General features: G+C 35.5%; 1 long non-coding RNA gene across 1 annotated transcript in view; it reads left to right on the plus strand.

Moving 5' to 3' along the window:
- Positions 1 to 14,846: 14,846 nt before the first annotated feature.
- LOC129057976 (uncharacterized) overlaps positions 14,847 to 20,186 on the plus strand; it is a 49,943-nt gene continuing 44,603 nt past the window's right edge. The window contains exon 1 of the long non-coding RNA XR_008522758.1: positions 14,847 to 14,956. This is a non-coding gene — a long non-coding RNA (uncharacterized LOC129057976). The remainder of the gene's footprint in view (positions 14,957 to 20,186) is intronic.

Raw genomic sequence — 20,186 nt, forward strand, 5'->3', positions numbered from 1 at the left:
TCAATCATTTCACTAGTATGTTTAGTCAATGTATTTTTGTATTTTTATTTACTAAGGAGTATGGCCAAATTACCTTTGTTGTTCTTCAGTTAAAATTGTTTCCATATATTGTCTACACTCTTGTAAATAATGTAGCCATTGCTCAGGTTAAAAAAGCCACTTAGGAGGTTTTTTTTTTTCGGAAAGTGCATTTAGTTCTTGTGAACCTCAGTTTCCTCATTGCTGTGGGAATTGAGTATGAAAATAAATATTAAATTTTCCTGAAACCCTTGAGTGTTGAAAAAATATAATCAATGAGGCAGATAACAACAAATGAAACCATCACTGTCTGGGTTATCATTTCTCAGCCAGTGGACTTCAGAATTATTTCAGAGAATTTACACCATTGAGGTTGGAAAAAATTCAAATTTCATTCCCTTTTCATATTAACAAGTACCGTAATTATTTTAAAGGTTTTGTGTTTAAACATAATTATCTCAGAACTCCCAAGTGCTCATACAGTAAGCATGCATAGGATTATAGGACAGCATGTGAGCATGTTCATAATTAAATTGCTTAATCAATTGATCATCCAGGTGACTATACCATTGTTATAATTTTCAACCATCAACGAGTTTTAAATTATTTTTCACCCAGTTGTGTATTGCTCCTGTTTCTACAAATAGACTGATAATGATAGAATATGTAAGTAATGCTGATACTGAAATAGAGTATGTACCATGTGTGTCATAAACCGTGCAAAAATGGGCAAATTATTATTTTTACAGTGTTAAAGAGAGTGAATAACATCACACAATATTCTAAAAGAGTTGGCAAATACTCTTTAGCCAGACAAATTAATGTAAAGCTCTTCTTTTAGAAGAGAAGTGGAGAAGCCCAGATCCTAACCAGTGTGCTTCTCATTATTTCAATGGCTGTTGCCTGATAGCCCATAAAAATACATTGAAAGCCAACATAACAGATAGTTATTTTCCTAATAATTCCAAATATGAAAGGTAATTTTGGTTATAAATAACTACACTTCAGTGGTTGACAGAGTATTTCATTTGGATATATTCATGCTGTCTACTCATCCAACATTAGACATTCTTCAATAAAAAATTATTTTCTAAAGTGTTGTTTTACCAGTTGCCAAATAAACTGAAGCTCTTATATTCAGTCGTCACAGAATCAAACGATGGCATCATAATGCACCTACTCTAACAATTGAATCTTGGTGTTCAATGATCAGAACTAACTTATAAGAGGAAATACATTTGAGACTCCTTTTAAAAAAAACTTAGGTTTGATACCTATTTTAAATAGGTATGCCTTCCTCAAGTATATTTAAGGTACTTTTCTTACAAATTGAGACAGATATTTGAGACTATCTGTTTTCTAACACTTTTGTGCTAAGTAAAGTAATAGTAACTTTATTCATGAACAGTAAAGAATACAATAACATCTCAAATGGCACTGAAGACAAAAATAACAAAATAGTAGTTAAGACTAAATAAAATCTCCTAATCAAACTGCATCTATTTATTCCAGTGCCTCTTCTTACCAGTATATGTCCACAGACAAGGAATTTACAATTGCCAAATTCTACTCTCTCATCTTCAAAATGGTGAATGTAACACAATGTACTTTACTGTGTTGTGAAAATTAAAGAGAGAATTCATGCAAATAGCACAATACCCGGAACATAGGAAATTCTCAGTAAATTTTAGCTCCTGTTGTTAAGATCAATGGGGTTATGGGTGACAAGATACATGCTTAAAAAACAATTATGGGTAAGTAAATCATTATCTCCTATGCTTATGAAAATATGCCTCAAGTGCAAAGGGTGAGTTTTTGTTAGTCAACATTTTTTTTTTTTACCAAGCTTATCATCTATAAGCCTTCTGTATGAAAATATAATATTCATAATTTTATAAAGAAAGCAAAATAGCATAATTAAGGAAATAATTCACACTTGTCTTAAAACAAATCTCATTTTTAGTGCTATAAGATTCTTTTACAAATAGCATGAGGTCAAATAATAAATTTTTAAAACCAATTGGCTCCACACAAGCTGAGCTAATGAGGGTCATTTGGGTCAAATCCTCAAATTACAAATAAATGTTATCGTTTATCAACTAAACACTTTTCTCAATAAATCTTTGCACTGCTTTTCTTACCTCTCAGCCACGTCGTTTGAAATCTCTTCTGATTTAGCAAAACCAGTTTACCTGTGTCTGACCTCTCACCCAGTGGAAACTTTTACATTCAAATAGGAGCAAATTCAAATACTGCATAATAAAAAATGTAATTTGGGGGCAGATCACACTTCAGTTGCACTAACACAGTCATTTATCATCTCCCCCAAATAGATCTACTCCAGGAAAAGTGTTGATCTATGGAGAAACTCCCAATGCACCTACACAAAAAAAGCATCTGTCTGTGTTCCGATGACAAAGACCACCCTTAGTGTGGACAGCAAGTCTTCTTATCTATTTGATTCATGGGATGTTTATGTGGATAATTCCCTTGAAATCCAGCTTGATTTATGAACAATCTTCTCTGCTCTATTGAGCCATTAAATCCAGAGTATTAGTGCATTTGGAATACACAGAGATGATAATGACATCCAAAGGAGAGTCCAGGAAAACTTATTTCCATGAGGACTTTTTCAGAGGGATGAAGTAACATTAGCTATACAGGTTAGCATTATAAGACTTCCCAAATGTAGATGAGAATAATGGCAACTCTGTGGTCCTAAGGATGAACATTACTCTGGAATATGCATTTTACATTATATGAAAGAAATTAGGATTGATATAAGCTCACTTATCTTTGTCTTATTCCTCCCCATGTTGTTTTTGTCTAGATTGTCTCAGCCACTTGTTTTATTTTACTTAAATTTTTATTTCATCTTATTGTAAACCTCCATTCCTTCAGAAACAGGTCAAGAAACATGTCAGTCTACCTAAGTGAATAACTAATATTAATAATTAAATAATAAATAGTGCTGAATGAATATACAAATAGAAGAATAAATAAAAATAAAATGTATTACTTCATCGATGGATTTCCTAGTAGATGGGGAAAGGGTGAGAGGATATGAGCTTCAATAAGAAAAATGGTGCAAAATAAGGCAGAAGCAAATGCCCAGAACAAATCAACGCATTCACAATTTTTCCAAGGGCCTGTCATATATATATATATTTTTCATTTTTTAACCATTTGTGGCCCCTTTCTTATATCTCATTTCTCTCTTTTGTAAGGCTTCTGTGTTAATTGACAGCATGTTCGGATATAAATCCATCACAGGGATGTGATGAAATTAGCCATTCAGACCCCCGATATTAAGAAATTCAAAGACATGGATACAGTATCCAACCAGTGAGGAATTAAAGAATAAAGAAGAGAGAGAGGAGAGAGAAACTAGCTGTAAAGTTGGGATGGGTTGGGGGTGGTGAAGAAAACCAATTATTCATTGAAGATGCCAGAAGGAAAATTGATGGCATGAATCCATAGCTTCTCACCATAAAGGTGAATAATGACACAGACACTTAGATTGGGGAATGAGAAGAAAAAGGTGCATGCAAGGTTCTTCTATTTATATCTGATTGAGATATGAAAAGAGAATGAAAGACTGGATTACTAAAGAAAAATTCCAGACAGTTAAGCAATTTTAGGAATGATTCATTTTAAGATATGGCCATCAATTATTTATCAGGGTTAATAAATAGATTTATAAGCAAGAGGTACATGGAATCTGGAAATACATAAATGCTCTTCAAATTATTTACAGCTCTGACAAGTCATAACACATGAACTACTGCCGAAAACACCATTTACTTGACTTTAAAATTTGCACCATAAACTATAAATGGACCAGTTATGGAGCATCAGCCATTTGTAATGTGCCATGCAATATTTAACATCAACTAAATGTGTTTTCACTAGCTGCTGACCACTTGGATTAATTTAATAAGAATTCCTAGTGCCTAATGATTTATTTGTGATAAATGATCATAACTATTTAATGGCCTTAATATTACAGATGTAATTCTGAAATAGAATATCATAACTTGGATTTAGTACATCCAGTTAAATAACAAGCATCGAAATTTTTTAAAAATCATAAAAACAGTGGCCAGAAAAAGAAATTAAAGCACCTGCTAGTCATATGTCCCCATAGGTTTCCAGCTTCATATTGGCTTTATTTCTTTTTTTCCTTTCATTTAGGTCACCCATTAATTTTCTTTCTTCATTTGCACACTCTCTTCCATTTTCTGTACTATCTTTTGTTCTAATCCTCTAGTAATTCCCCAGTGAGCTCTCAGCTTCCAAAAGGCACTCTATTTCTATTAAGCATGGCAGTCAACAAGTGGAAATAGTCCTTGGTTGTCCTGCTTTCTGGGTGAATACCAGAGTCCCTTTGCATCACCTCAAATAGTCTGATTCTCATGATCCTCAGTCTGGTGCTGAATTGTGCTTTTGCTCATCCACACACATCCCCTACCCCAACTGTAATGTCTAACACTGCACATACATTTATGGTAATTTGAGTAACACCTACATTTCAGTGTTTTCTATAGTACTGGAAGAGGTAATAAAGAATTAAGAGTTGCTAATAATCTGTGTTTAGAATGATGAGACTATATTAAACTAAAGAACTTCTGCACAATTAACAGAGTAAAGAGACAACCTGTAGAATGAGAGAAAATATTTGCAAATGATTTATATGACAAGGGACTAATATCCAGAAAATGCAAGGAACTCAGTTCAACACCACCACAAATAATCCAATTAAAAAGTGGTAAACATACCTGAATATACATTTCTCAAAAGGAAACATATTAATAGTTAAGAGATATATGAAAAAAATGCTCCACATCACTAATTATTACAGAAATACAAATCAAGGGCCAGGTGTGGTGGCTCATGCCTGTAATCTCAGCACTTTGGGGGGCCGAGGTGAGCAGATCACCTGAGGTCAGGAGTTCAAGACCAGCCTGGCTAACATGGTGAAACCCCAACTCTACTAAAAATACAAACATTAGCTGGGTGTGGTGGCACATGCCTGTAATCCCAGCTACTTGGGAGGCTGAGGCAGGAGAATTGCTTGAACCTGGGAAGCAGAGGTTGCAGTGAGCCAAGATCGTGCCACTGCACTCCAGCCTGGCACACAGAGTGAGAGTCCATCTCAAAAAAAAAGAAAAAAAAAAAGAGAGAAAGAAATACAAATCAAAACAATGAGATACCATCTCACCCCAGTTAGAATGGCTATTATCAAAAAGACAAAGAATAAAAAATACTGGCAAAGATGCAGAGAAATGGGAACTCTTATACACTATTGGTGGAAATGTAAATTAATATAGCCATTTTAAAAAACAGCATGGAAGCTTCTCAAAAAAACCCAAAAAAGTAACTACCATATAATCCAGGAATCTCACTACTGGTTTACCCAAAAGAAAGAAAATCATTATATCAAAGGGATACCTGCATCACTATGTTTATTGCAGCACTATTCACAATAGCCAAGATGTGGAATCAACCTAAGTGTCCATCAACAGATGCATAGATAAAGAAATGTGGTATATATACACAATTGACTATTACTCAGCCATAAAAAAAGAATGAAATCCTGCCACTTGCAGTGATATTAATAGAAGTGGTGATCATTACGTTAAATGAAATAAGTCAGGCACAGAGAGAAAAATATTGCATGTTCTCACTCATATGTGGGAGCTAAAAAATGTGATATCATGGAGGTAGAGAAGAATGATGGTTACTAATGGCTGGGGAGGGCGAGTGGTTATAAAAAGACATTGGTGAATGGGTACAAACGTATAGTTAGATAGGAGGAAAAAGTTCCAGTGTTCTGTAGCACAGGAGAATGACTAGAGTTAACAATAATTTCTTGAATATTTCAAAATAGTTAGAAGAGAAAATTGGAAATGATCTCAGCACAAATACATTATAAATGTTTGCGTTGATATATTCCCTAAATAGCCTGATTTAATCATTGCACATTATATGCATGTATCAAAATATCACATGTAACCCACAAATATGTACAATTATGGACCAATTTTAAAAGGCTATGGCATTACCGTCTCTTCATACTTTGTTTCATTAGTCATCATAAACTAGGTTATGCTGTGGAAACAAAAAAGTCTAAGCTGCTGAACTAAGTAGGACTTCATTTCTCACTCATGGTACATGACAAATGTCAGTTGTCAGAGGGCCTTGCTCACTGGAGTCATTCAAGGACCCAGGTCGAAGGAGTCTTCTACTTAGCACAAGGTTCCAAGACATTATGGTAAGATGAGAATCTAGAACCAAGGAAGATGTTTTTATGTTCATCACCTCCTGTTTGTTTTATTTTAAGGCTTTTCTCCAATATTTGTCAAATTAACTTAGTGAATTAATATAGTTTAAAAGTCTAACCAGTATAAAACAAGATGTACTCAGAAAGGTCCATCCACACATTCACGAAATGTATTTATTCACTTTCATTAGCTAGCTTGTGGTTCATCCTTTCTTCTTTTTATTTTTTTGAAAAAACAAAAGAAAATAATGTCCTTTTTATTTTCAGAAATGTAACACTAACATTATGTTTTTTCCTCTTAATTATATATCCTGGCAATTACTCTATATCTGTTCATGGGACTCTTTCTCATTCTGTTTCTATAGCTGTATGGTTCTCCACTGTAAGAATGTACCAGGTCTTATTCAACTATCTCTTATGTGTAATTATGTTGAATTTCTAATGTTTTACTGGTATAATATTGCTGCAGGGAATCTCTTTTGCATATGTGTTTTCATATGGTTGTAGTTATATTATTCAGGGTAACCTCCTAGGAGTGAGTTTACTGAGTCAAAGGGTAAATGTATATGAAATTCTGTTAGACATTGCCAAATTCTCCCTCACAAGAATTGTACCATTTTTGTATTTCTAGAACAATGAATGAAATTTCTCTTTCCCCACAGATTTGCCAGAAAGTAAACAGCCAAGTTTTAACATTTTGTCAATTTTATAGTGAAAAAGGTTTTTATTATTATTTTCTTTATTTTGAATGAATTTGGATATTGTTTTGCACGTTTAATGAAAATTTGCCTCTTGTCCTGTGAACAATTAGGTCTTTTGCTCATTTTTCAAAAGTGGTTAGCTATATTTACTCATGTATTAGATACTCTTATGTATTGTGGATATTAGCCTGTTATCTCTGATATAAATTCAAATATTTTCTTTCAGTATGTTTTTGCCTTTTGATTTTGCTTATAGTGTTACACAAAAGTCATTTTTATGTTGTTAAATTTATCAGATTTTTGTTCTATGGTTTCTTGATTTCAAGTCATATAAAGTTCTTCCCTACACACACACACACACACACACACACACACAAAATATATAAAAGGAGTCACTGATGTTCTCTTCTAGTGCTTGTATGATTCCATTATTTTTACTTTTGCATCTCTGATCCTTTTGGACTATTTTATTAGGCTATTAATTTAAGGTATTTTATCCTAAATAAAGCTATCCACTGAGTAGTACTTCTCTCTATCTTCTCTAATCTCTGATATCTTCCTGTCTAATCTCCACTCCACTGATTCCTTTATCTGCATAACCATCAAGATCATTAAAGAAGTTGAATAATCTGATTTATATTTTGAATAATCTGATTTATATCGATTCATATTTTCATTCCTATTAGTTTTTGTTTGCGGAAAAAACAACTGTAATATCTCAGTGGCATAAAAAACAAAGATTTACTTCTTAGTCAAGTGAAGCCATTGTTCATTTTGGACTTAGCTCATCTGCCCAGCTTCAGCTGGGCTGTGGGCAGACTGCAATTCTATTCCTTACATCTTCTCATTCCAGGGTCCAGATTGAAAAAGCAGCACTTCTCTGGAATATGCCCCTATTTCATGCAGGAATGAGAGAGCACTAGCTAGCTCAAACACATAATCAGATTTGAAACTTCACCCTAATGCCAAAACTTCATCATTCAACCAAAGCATGTCATTCTTCCAAACCCAAGTTACAAAACAACGGACAGGACAGTAAAATCTTACGAAAGGGAAAGTGCAAATACTTGCAAAAAATAGTTTTATTATTGCTACTATACAGTTTGTAATAAAATAAGAATGCTATTTAAATAAATTAGTTTAGTAATGTCTTAATTGTTAATAAACAGAGGCCATAGAAAGTTTACAGAATTTGAAAAGGTAAAAATGGAACAGTTATGTATAAATTCAACATCTAGGGATAAATATTATAAATATTATTAGTATTTTATGTATTGCCAGTATATCTCAATAATACCACAAAAAATATTATTCAAAGTATTATCAAATTTTTATATCCTATGTTAGTGTAGGAAACAGAATTTTATTTTTGTTAAGAAAACCATAATGTATAATATATTAAAATGCATATATTATAGGTACGTAAAAATATGTTGTAGTTTATTGATTTTTTCTCAATCTGGAGCCTTTTAAGCTACTATTTTATTTTAAATCTGGCTATGGAAAGAAACTTTTAAATGACAGTTCATTCATTTCCTACACAAGTTATCCAATTAAAGGACTTTTACCAAGGTTGTTAGATTTTCAAATTTACATAGTTTGACAGTTGGCTTATTTGATAGCCCTTACTTTAAGAATGTTAATTTGCTAGTTGTCTATTTTATTATTTTTAAATTATGTTTATGCTATTAGAAACTGCCTAAATAATGACTTAAAATTTAGTATGAATATGAGGCAATATGACAATAAATGCTTAAAATTCACTAGACTTCAATTTTCCTGAGGGCAGGTTCTCAGTTGCCCTGAAACCCCTGACAGAGAATAGACACTAGATGAATTTTGAAAGGATGCATTAATGAATAGCCTCTTTCCTGTGTAATTTTTTTTTCTCTTGATAAATTTTAACTTTTATTTTAGATTAAGGGGTACACGTGCAGGTTTGTTACATGGGTATATTGCATGACAGTGAGGTTTAGAATCTAAATGATCCTGTCACCCAGGTATTGAGCGTAGTACCCAATGGGTAGTTTTTGAGCCCGTGATCCCCCTGCATTGTTCAGTAGCCCCAGTGTCTGTTGTTCCCACGCTTACGTCTATGTGTGATCAGTGTTTAGCTCCCACTTATAAGTGAGAATAGGCAGTATTTGGTTTTCTGTTCTTGCATTAATTCTTAGGATAATGGTCTCCAGCTCCATCTGCGTTCCTGCAAAGGACATGATTTCATTCATTTTATAGTTGCATAGTATTCCATGATGTATGTGTACCACATTTTCTTTATGCAATCCACTGCTGATGGGCACCTGGGTTGATTCCATGTCTTTGCTATTGTGAATAGTGCTGCGATGAACATACGAGTGTGTGTGTTTTTGATAGAATGCATTATTTTCCCTTGAGTGTATACCCAGTAGTGGGATTGCTGAGTCAAATGGTATTATAGTTCTGTTTTCAGTTCTTTGAGAAATCTCCAAACTGCTTTCCACAGTGGCTGAACAACTTTGCATTCCCATCAACAATGTACAAACATTCCCTTTTCTGCACGGCCTCGCCAACATCTGTTACGTTTTGACTTTAATAATTGCCATTCTGACTGGTGTGAGATAGTACCCCGTGGTGATTTTGATTTCTATTTCTCTGATGATTAGCAATGTTGAGCATTTTTCCATGTTTGTTGGCCACTTATATGTCTTCTTTTGAAAAATGTCTATTTATGTCCTTTGCCTATTTTTTTTTTTATTATACTTTAAGTTTTAGGGTACATGTGCACAATGTGCAGGTTAGTTACATACATATACATATGCCATGCTGGTGTGCTGCACCCATTAACTCGTCATTTAGCATTAGGTATATCTCCTAAAACTATCCCTCCCCCCTCCCCCCACCCCACAACAGTCCCCAGAGTGTGATGTTCCCCTTCCTGTGTCCATGTGTTCTCATTGTTCAATTCCCATCTATGAGTGAGAACATGCAGTATTTGGATTTTTGTCCTTGCGATAGTTTACTGAGAATGATGATTTCCAATTTCATCCATGTCCCTACAAAGAACGTGAACTCATCATTTTTTATGGCTGCATAGTATTCCATGGTGTATATGTGCCACATTTTCTTAATCCAGTTTATCATTGTTGGACATTTGTGTTGGTTCCAAGTCTTTGCTATTGTGAAAAGTGCCGCAATAAACATACGTGTGCATGTGTCTTTATAGCAGCATGATTTATAGTCCTTTGGGTATATACCCAGTAATGGGATGGCTGGGTCAAATGGAATTTCTAGTTCTAGATCCCTGAGGAATCACCACACTGACTTCCACAATGGTTGAACTAGTTTACAGTCCCACCAACAGTGTAAAAGTGTTCCTATTTCTCCACATCCTCTCCAGCACCTGTTGTTTCCTGACTTTTTAATGATTGCCATTCTAACTGGTGTGAGATGGTATCTCATTGTGGTTTTGATTTGCATTTCTCTGCTGGCCAGTGATAATGAGCATTTTTTCATGTGTCTTTTGGCAGCATAAATGTCTTCTTTTGAGAAGTGTCTGTTCATATCCTTTGCCCACTTTTTGATGGGGTTGTTTGTTTTTTTCTTGTAAATTTGTTTGAGTTCATTGTGGATTCTGGATATTAGCCCTTTGTCAGATGAGTAGGTTGAGAAAATTTTCTCCCATTTTGTAGGTTGCCTGTTCACTCTGATGGTAGTTTCTTTTGCTGTGCAGAAGCTCTTTAGTTTAGTTACATCCCATTTGTCAATTTTGGCTTTTATTGCCATTGCTTTTGGTGTTTTAGACATGAAGTCCTTGCCCATGCCTATGTCCTGAATGGTAATGCCTAGGTTTTCTTATAGGGTTTTTATGGTTTTAGGCCTAACGTTTAAGTCTTTAATCCATCTTGAATTAATTTTTGTATAAGGTGTAAGGAAGGGATCCAGTTTCAGCTTTCTACATATGGCTAGCCAGTTTTCCCAGCACCATTTATTAAATAGGGAATCCTTTCCCCATTGCTTGTTTTTCTCTGGTTTGTCAAAGATCAGATAGTTGTAGATATGCGGCGTTATTTCTGAGGGCTCTGTTCTGTTCCATTGATATATATCTCTGTTTTGGTACCAGTACCATGCTGTTTTGGTTACTGTAGACTTGTAGTATAGTTTGAAGTCAGGTAGCGTGATGCCTCCAGCTTTGTTCTTTTGGCTTAGGATTGACTTGGTGATGCGGGCTCTTTTTTGGTTCCATATGAACTTTAAAGTAGTTTTTTCCAATTCTGTAAAGAAAGTCATTGGTAGCTTGATGGGGATGGCATTGAATCTATAAATTGCCTTGGGTAGTATGGCCATTTTCACGATATTGATTCTTCCTACCCATGAGCATGGAATGTTCTTCCATTTCTTTGTATCCTCTTTTATTTCCTTGAGCAGTGGTTTGTAGTTCTCCTTGAAGAGGTCCTTCACGTCTCTTGTAAGTTGGATTCCTAAGTATTTTATTCTCTTTGAAGCAATTGTGAATGGGAGTTCACTCATGATTTGGCTCTCTGTTTGTCTGTTATTGGTGTATAAGAATACTTGTGATTTTTGTACATTGATTTTGTATCCTGAGACTTTGCTGAAGTTGCTTATCAGCTTAAGGAGATTTTGGGCTGAGATGATGGGGTTTTCTAGATATACAATCATGTCATCTGCAAACAGGGACAATTTGACTTCCTCTTTTCCTAATTGAATACCCTTTATTTCCTCCTCCTGCCTAATTGCCCTGGCCAGAACTTCCAACACTATGTTGAATAGGAGTGGTGAGAGAGGGCATCCCTGTCTTGTGCCAGTTTTCAAAGGAAATGCTTCCAGTTTTTGCCCATTCAGTATTATATTGAATGATATTGGCTGTGTTATATTGAATGATTATATTGAATTGTATTATATTGAATGATATCAGAGTATGATATTGGCTGTGGGTTTGTCATAGATAGCTCTTATTATTTTGAGATATGTCCCATCAATACCTAATTTATTGAGAGTTTTTAGCATGAAGGGTTGTTGAATTTTGTCAAAGGCCTTTTCTGCGTCTATTGAGATAATCATGTGGTTTTCGTCTTTGGTTCTGTTTACATGATTTGTGTATGTTGAACCAGCCTTGCATCCCAGGGATGAAGCCCACTTGATCATGGTGGATAAGCTTTTTGATGTGCTGCTGGATTCGGTTTTCCAGTACTTTATTGAGGATTTTTGCATCGATGTTCATCAGGGATATTGGTCTAAAATTCTCTTTTTTTGTTGTGTCTCTGCCAGGCTTTGGTATCAGGATGATGCTGGCCTCATAAAATGAGTTAGGGAGGATTCCCTCTTTTTCTATTGATTGGAATAGTTTCAGAAGGAATGGTACCAGTTCCTCCTTGTACCTCTGGTAGAATTCGGCTGTGAATCCATCTGGTCCTGGACTCTTTTTGGTTGGTAAGCTATTGATTATTGCCACAATTTCAGCTCCTGTTATTGGTCTATTCAGAGATTCAACTTCTTCCTGGTTTAGTCTTGGAAGCGTGTATGTGTCGAGGAATTTATCCATTTCTTCTAGATTTTCTAGTTTATTTGCGTAGAGGTGTTTGTAGTATTCTCTGATGGTAGTTTGTATTTCTGTGGGATTGGTGGTGATATCCCCTTTATCATTTTCTATTGCATCTATTTGATTCTTCTCTCTTTTTTTCTTTATTAGTCTTGCTAGCGGTCTATCAATTTTGTTGATCCTTTCAAAAAACCAGCTCCTGGATTCATTAATTTTTTGAAGGGTTTTTTTTTTTGTCTCAATTTCCTTCAATTCTGCTCTGATTTTAGTTATTTCTTGCCTTCTGCTAGCTTTTGAATGTGTTTGCTCTTGCTTTTCTAGTTCTTTTAATTGTGATGTTAGTGTGTCAATTTTGGATCTTTCCTGCTTTCTCTTGTGTGCATTTAGTGCTATAAATTTCCCTCTACACACTGCTTTGAATGTGTCCCAGAGATTCTGGTATGTTGTGTCTTTGTTCTCGTTGGTTTCGAAGAACATCTTTATTTCTGTCTTCATTTCATTATGTGCCTAGTAGTCATTCAGGAGCAGATTATTTTTTTTTCAATGCTAATACCAGAGCTCTATCCAAAGACATTTTAATTTAAAGTCTGGGATAGGGCTTATAGATAAATGGTTTTACATGTTCCTTGGGTAATTCTAACATGCGTCCCTGGTTCCAAATCATTAGTCTGGTTGCCTCAGCACTTTGCTAATATCAGTGTAGCTCTTATGTCATCTCTGTCACATAAGAAGCTGCTAAAATGGCAAATCTTCAGGCCTCACCTCAAACTCATATCAGAGACTACATTTTGACAATATCTCCCAGATGATTTATGTGTACAATAAAAATTTGATAAGTATTATGTCCAGTGTATAAAGTATTATGACAAAATGGTGAAGTATTACGACAAAATGATGACGATGGTCATAAGAAAAGAGTGATGGAACACAAAGTACACCAGGCAGTTTTCTTAGTCAAAGTACCAGATGGCCAAATCTGTGCTGCAGGTCGAAGTCCATAATGATTAGCACTGAGATCTTGTCTGTAGGTTTAACATACTTTGTAAGCACGTAAGTGTCGAAGCTGGTCAAAGAGGATTATTTTAAACATTTACCCAAGTAAATTTCCAAGTGAAAGTATGAAGAGTATGAATTAGAATGAGGATACATTCAAAAGCTTCATACCAAAGCAGAAAGGTCTGAGTATTTTAAGTGGATATTTTGAGGATAACCCAAGTCATGCCTCAAATACTATGGCAGAACTGAAAGAAGTAAAGAGAACAGTAACACTTCACCAGAGATTACAGATTTGATCTCTTCCTGTGGGGGCAGTTGTATTTGATAAGGCCTGATAGAATAGGGTGGCCTTGGATTTAAAGTGGTTTGGGTAGTGGTTTTGTCATGGCTCTTTCTTGAGTTTGAGTATATGTTTGTTGATTACTTCTAAACCATTCACTTTCATTTATTCTTCAGCCTAGCCAAACACTGACTGGTTCAAGTACCAGTTTTTAAGCTTTTATATCTGTTATTATTCCACCGTTTCATCTTTTTATCCATTTCTACTGTATTTTTGAAAGAACACGTGAATTGTTCTTCAATTTCTGCACTCTCATTCTCCTCTTACTGTTTGTCAGATTTTCAACTATGTTTAATTTCTTTGCAATCTTTAATTATCTATCCTAGCTTTTTATTTATGTCTATCTGCGTCTCAGCTACCTTGTATTTTATGTCAACATCTCAATAGTTTTTTCTTTTTCTTCTTAAAGTCCATAGTTCTTTGACTTTTGTTAATTATATGATGCAGATGATTTTTTAAATTTAGTCCCATTTCTTTTGAAAAATCTGAAAAGTTTAATTATTTTCTATATCTGGAGTACATTTTATTTAAATTGTGTTAAAATCTTAAAAAAGAAAGGTCAATTTTAGCTTTAGTGTTTGAATGACACAAGTACTTTTCCTACGTTTTCTCCATATTATTTGTTATTAAACTCTTACATTTAGACTACAAATATAGTCAATATGCAAAATCTGTATTCAGAGTCTGCATTTATTTATTTAGTGTAATTGCAAGAAAGAGAAATGAGGCATTTTCTTATTCTGTTACCATCTGACACTGCTGACATTTTTTTTTAAATTTTTTGAATTATTTGAAAGTGTAATAGCCTTATCTTTGCCAGAAAGACTGAATGGAAAATTTTGGTCTACCGAGTGGCATCTTTTATTTGTTGCAGCTTCTTATTATCAAGTTTATATCAGAATTTAATGCTCATCGTCCAGTTGCTTTGATTATGTCACAATACTTAACTGTAATTCCATGACTACAGTTGCTGCTACACTTACTACTACCACTAATTCTACAATTTACACATAACAATACATTCTGGATACCAGCAAAAAAGGTCACATACATGGCTTAATTAAATGCTTAGACTCTGTCAGGTAGGTATCATTCCCTTTTTAAAAGATGAATACATTTCTGAAAATGGTAGTCCATTAATGTGCATAAAGTAATGACAATAATACATGATCATGACAAATGCTTAGTGTGTTCCAATGACAGTTCTAAAGTGTTACCTATATTAATTCATTTAGTCCTTACAACAACCTCAAATAGTAGATACTGATATTAACTATATTTTACAGCATAAAAGTAAGGCTTAATAACTTGTTCACTATTATGTGTACAAGTAAGCATTCAAACAAAAGCATGGCTTGGAGGCATTAGAGAACTGGATTGTTTTGCTGTCTCAGAAAGCCACATCCATCCTGCAGGTGTTGATGCTTACCCTCTCTATGGACCCCACATCTTCTGAGTTACAAGTACAAAGTAGGGTTGGGTGAAAATTTCCTTTCCCACTTAACTGCTTTGGTTTGCCTTTAAGAGTGAATTGCATTTTACTAAAATTACATCCAGAAATTTCATTCTGGGGCTGGAAGATTGACATTTATATACTCATTTCCCTTTGTTGAATTAACAGTTGCATTGTTTCCTCTGCTCTTATGAGCATTCAACAGGAAATATGAATTAAACATAGTTACCTGACTACCATCTTACCAAGAAGTCTATGAAGAATTCTGTTACTCTGTTGGAATGCCCCCAGTTGAAATAATTTAGTGAATCTCTCTTTGCCAATTATAAGAATCACTCTATCAGTCAATGTGTCTTTAGTCTTTCCTTGCTCTGTTACATTTTCCTAGCATACAAATCTGATTTTGCTAATCCCTTGCCTAGTATTTTTCAATGGCTCTCCATTGGCTAGAAGACAAACTAAATTGATTACCTGACAGGCAATGCCTTTCATGATCTGGCCACTCCCAAATATCTAACTTTATACCTTTGCACTCTTACCTGTTTTACTTTGAATCTCAATAGCACTCAAATGTTTGCATCTTTGTCCATGTTTTAGTACAAGCTATCTACATGACCCACATCTATCATTCTTTAGAGGTTTGTTTGTTTGTTTGTTTTTTGAGACAGAGTCTAACTCTGTCGCACAGCCTGGAGTGCAGTGGCATGATCTCTGCTCACTGCAATCTCTGCCTTCCAGGTTCAAGCAATTCTCCTGCCTCAGCCTCCCGAGTACCTTGGATTACAGGTGCCTGCGACCACACTCAGCTAGTTTTTGTATTTTTTGTAGAAACGGGGTTTCACATGTTGGCCAGGCTGGTCTTGAACTCCTGACCTTAAGTGATCTGCCCTCCTCAGCCTCCTCAGGTGCTGGGATTACAGGCGTGAGCCACCAGGCCCGGCCTAGATGTTCTTAATTACTTTCCTAAACTGGTCAGTGCCCTTCCCTTTATGTTTCTTTTTCTTTTCCCTCAATACTTTCTACAATATGTTTGTAATAGCAAATATCTTATTTATTTACAAAATTAATAAACATAAATTGAGTGTTGGCCAGGCACGGTGGCTTACGCCTGTAATCCCAGCACTTTGGGAGGCTGAGGCGGGCAGATCACGAGGTCAGGAGATCGAGGCCGTCCTAGCTAACACGGTGAAACCCCGTCTCTACTAAAAGAATAAAAAATTAGCTGGGCGTGGTGGTGGCGCCTGTAGTCCCAGCTACTCGGAAGGCTGAGGCGGGAGAATGGTGTGAACTCGGGAGGCGGAGCTTGCAGTGAGCGGAGATGGGACCACTGCACTCCAGGCTGGGCGACAGAGTGAGACTCCGTCTCCAACAAACAAAAACAAACACACACACAAACAACAAAACAAAAAACCGTATATTGAGTGTTCATAACATACTAAATATCTACATCTAGTAAGGTCATTTCTCCACTGGAGACTCCAATTGCTAAAGTAACTCCAGAAATTTTGTAAAAGCACTCTCATATCTCTTCTGAACCTAGATGCTCCAGTCTTTATTTCCACTACTTGTTCTGTAGTCTTATATTGACATTTCCTTTTCTATTGAGACTTTTTTAGACTTTCTGTTTGGTTTACTCCTAGCTTGAACTTTTGAATTCTGTCTCTCTCTTTTTCTTTCTTTCTTTTTTTTTTAAATCTGGGCTCACTTTAACCTCTGCCTCCTGGGTTCAAGCGATTCTCCTGCCTCATCCTCCTGAGTAGCCAGGACTACAGGTGTGTGCCACCAAGCCCAGCTAATTTTTGTATTTTTAGTAGAAACGGGGTTTCACCATTTTGGCCAGGATGGTCTCCATATCTTGACCTCTTGATCCGCCCCCCTTGGCCTCCCAAAGTGCTGGGATTACAGGCGTGAGCCACAACGCCCTGCCCCGAATTCTGTCTTTTTGATGTCCCTATTGGGTTAGAAACTCAACCATTAACACATAGTCTAGAGTCCTAAATCCTAGCCTAGAAAAAGCACTAGGGCTTTCCATATAAATGGCAGAGACCTGAAGTCAGTTATTGTATTGACATTATTTCCTTTGATTAATTCATCTTGAAGGGAGAAATTGTTTATGCCTAGCATAAAAATATGTATTTTTGTAAACTTAATTAAATAAATGAACAACTAAATAAATTTGTTATTGCTACCTTGGTCACCATAAGGTGATTTTTGACACTGTTACTCAAGTCAATTTTTCTTTAGGTAGTTATGGTCTAGGACAATGCTTTATGAATTGACACTGTTACTCAAGTCAACTTTTCTTTAGGTAGTTATGGTCTAGGACAATGCTTTATGAATTGTACCCTATGGAGTATTCAAGAGGGTGATGTGGGTGTTTTGGAAGCAGGAGTGAAAGATAAGAAGGAGGACCAAGCATGCAGGGCTTCAGGCTACTCACATGAATTTCAAGCAGAGAAAATCCCCTAGTGTGCACTTTACATATTGGACTTATTTCAAATATTTCAGTTGAATAAATGTTTCCAAGACTTAAAAAATGTAAAAAACCCAAAACCACTGATCCAAATCTACACTAGCGAGTGGCAAAGGCAAACTTCCCATTGCACTTAAACATGCTTACCTTGTCTCTATTTTACTTTAACAAATTTCCATGAAGTTAAAACTTTTCTAACTCTGATACTGAATTTGCCAAAAAGACAAACAAAGCATTACATGCTTGGCAAAGTTGCTTCTACATTTTTAATGATGACAGACTTCCCAAGAATACCTGATGAACCAGATCTGCATAAGCAAAAGGATTTATTTACCCAAGCATCTCTTCACATAGGAAATTCAATGATTTAATAATTCCATACTGCTTTAACTCCCTGGCACCTAGAACTTTGAAGAGCCTCCTGCTTAGGTGACAATTGCCAACAATGAATGCCTTGGAAACACTAATGTTAAGGATTAGGGAGCTAGTGCAGACAAAATGAATTATGCTTAGCACTTACAGGTTTTCTATGGGCAATAGTAGGATAAATGAGGTATTATTAGTACTGTACATTCTGTGCCAGAGGCAATATCTAGCACTGTAGTCCTTTACACTTCTTGATATGCCAGCCTCCATACTGTGTACTTCCAAGCTGATGCTGATAGAGCAAAGAAAGACACAGAGACAAAATCCTTTAAGTTCCTGTGTTCCTTGAAACAAAGGGAGATAAAAAGCAATGCAATATGTTAATTTGAAAATCAAATAAAAATGTACTGTGGATTTTTTTAACATGTCTCCTCTGGCTATTAATCCACACCACAAAATCAAAGGGAGTGCTAAATCTGTCAAAAAGGACTTAAAACACTCAAAGATACTTTTGAATTTCATTTATTCTTTCCTTTTCTCATCACTGATGATTTCCATATTTTCAAAGGAAAGGGGCCTCTTGGGGGTTTAAGGGAGTGATTTCTTTAATGATGTCAATATCTGAAGCAGAGACATCCAGAGACAGTTTGCAGTTTTATAACCCTTTAAGTAAAAGTGGTGAAATGTCATCTCTACGCTTTCTAAATAGATGGTATATTGATAGCAATGAACATTATTTGCCAACATTAGCACAAAAAGAATGCCCCATTTCCAATCTCAGTACTGAGACTATTAGGTCAAGGAATAGCAGAATGAGGACACTGAATGTTTATGAAAGTGATGCTTTGATCCAATGAGACCTAAATTGATATGTCATACACTTTGCCTTCATTAATATGTATTATAACTCAACTTCCTGCCAGAAAGTTCCACACCATCTTCCACTTTTTAAATTAGGTACAGTAGACTACACAAGAACATTACATTAGTTTGAGAATTATATTTGCCAGCAAATAGTCTTTATACAAGAAAATATGTACCCCAAATATTTGAAAATTAGTCTATTGTAAACACTACAAATCATTTAAGACTTACTACATCCTCACAGAGTGCATAAGAGTCTGATAACACATCATTATTTTTAAGTTGTGGCAGCAGATAGTAAAATATTACAGACTCAAGCTTTTACTGTTCCTGATTACCTCTCAATGTGCGATATCAGTTTGCATGCCGAACAAAGTCATCTCTATTGATCAACTGCAACTATAAATGTATTCACACATTTATGCATCCAATTATCCATCGTTCATTCATGTGAAACATTGAGTGTCTACTATGGGATAAGCAACCGTGCTAGGTGCTAAGTGCCTAGACATAAAAACTGCAGTTTCTGCTCTTTTAAGGGATTAGTGATATTGTGGGATAGCTGTATAAAAAGTAACACGGGCAGCAGAACTATGATTAGGGCTAAGGCAGCACAAAAGTTGGGTGCTATGGCAGCAGAAGCTAGAAGCTCTAGTGAGTTATTTAGTTCTAGGCCTACATGTTTTCAGCAGAATTTGAGAAGACTAATGCTCCCTTTGTGACGCCTTGATTGAATGTGGAGCTCATCCTATATCTGAAAGCTTCTCGGTCATAGACTTTCTGTACATGGGTCTTTACTGTGCCCTGTCCAACTGCCTGGAGGAGTTACCCTCTTGGGAACATCTTTTGTTCAGTTCCCTTTATATTTGAGGCATTTGTTTCTGTTCTTTCTCTAAAGCCAAACACTCCTTTGTCACAGTTTCGTGGAACTTTAATTAGTTTCTCAAGGCAGAACCGTAATTTCAGTTTCTACCATCAGTCAGCTCCTCATATTGTAGTCATTATTTAAACTGGTACTTGCGACTCTACCTCTTGTTTTCATTCTTCACACTCTTGGTTCACTTCTGTCTGCTCATTACAGTCAAAAAAGTTTGCCAACTCTATATAAAATTAGAGCCCTCTTCTAAATCAATGACATGTCTATATAAAAAGCTCT

Source organism: Pongo abelii, chromosome 11, assembly GCF_028885655.2.
Source record: "Pongo abelii isolate AG06213 chromosome 11, NHGRI_mPonAbe1-v2.0_pri, whole genome shotgun sequence".
NCBI classification, from domain to species: domain Eukaryota; kingdom Metazoa; phylum Chordata; class Mammalia; order Primates; family Hominidae; genus Pongo; species Pongo abelii.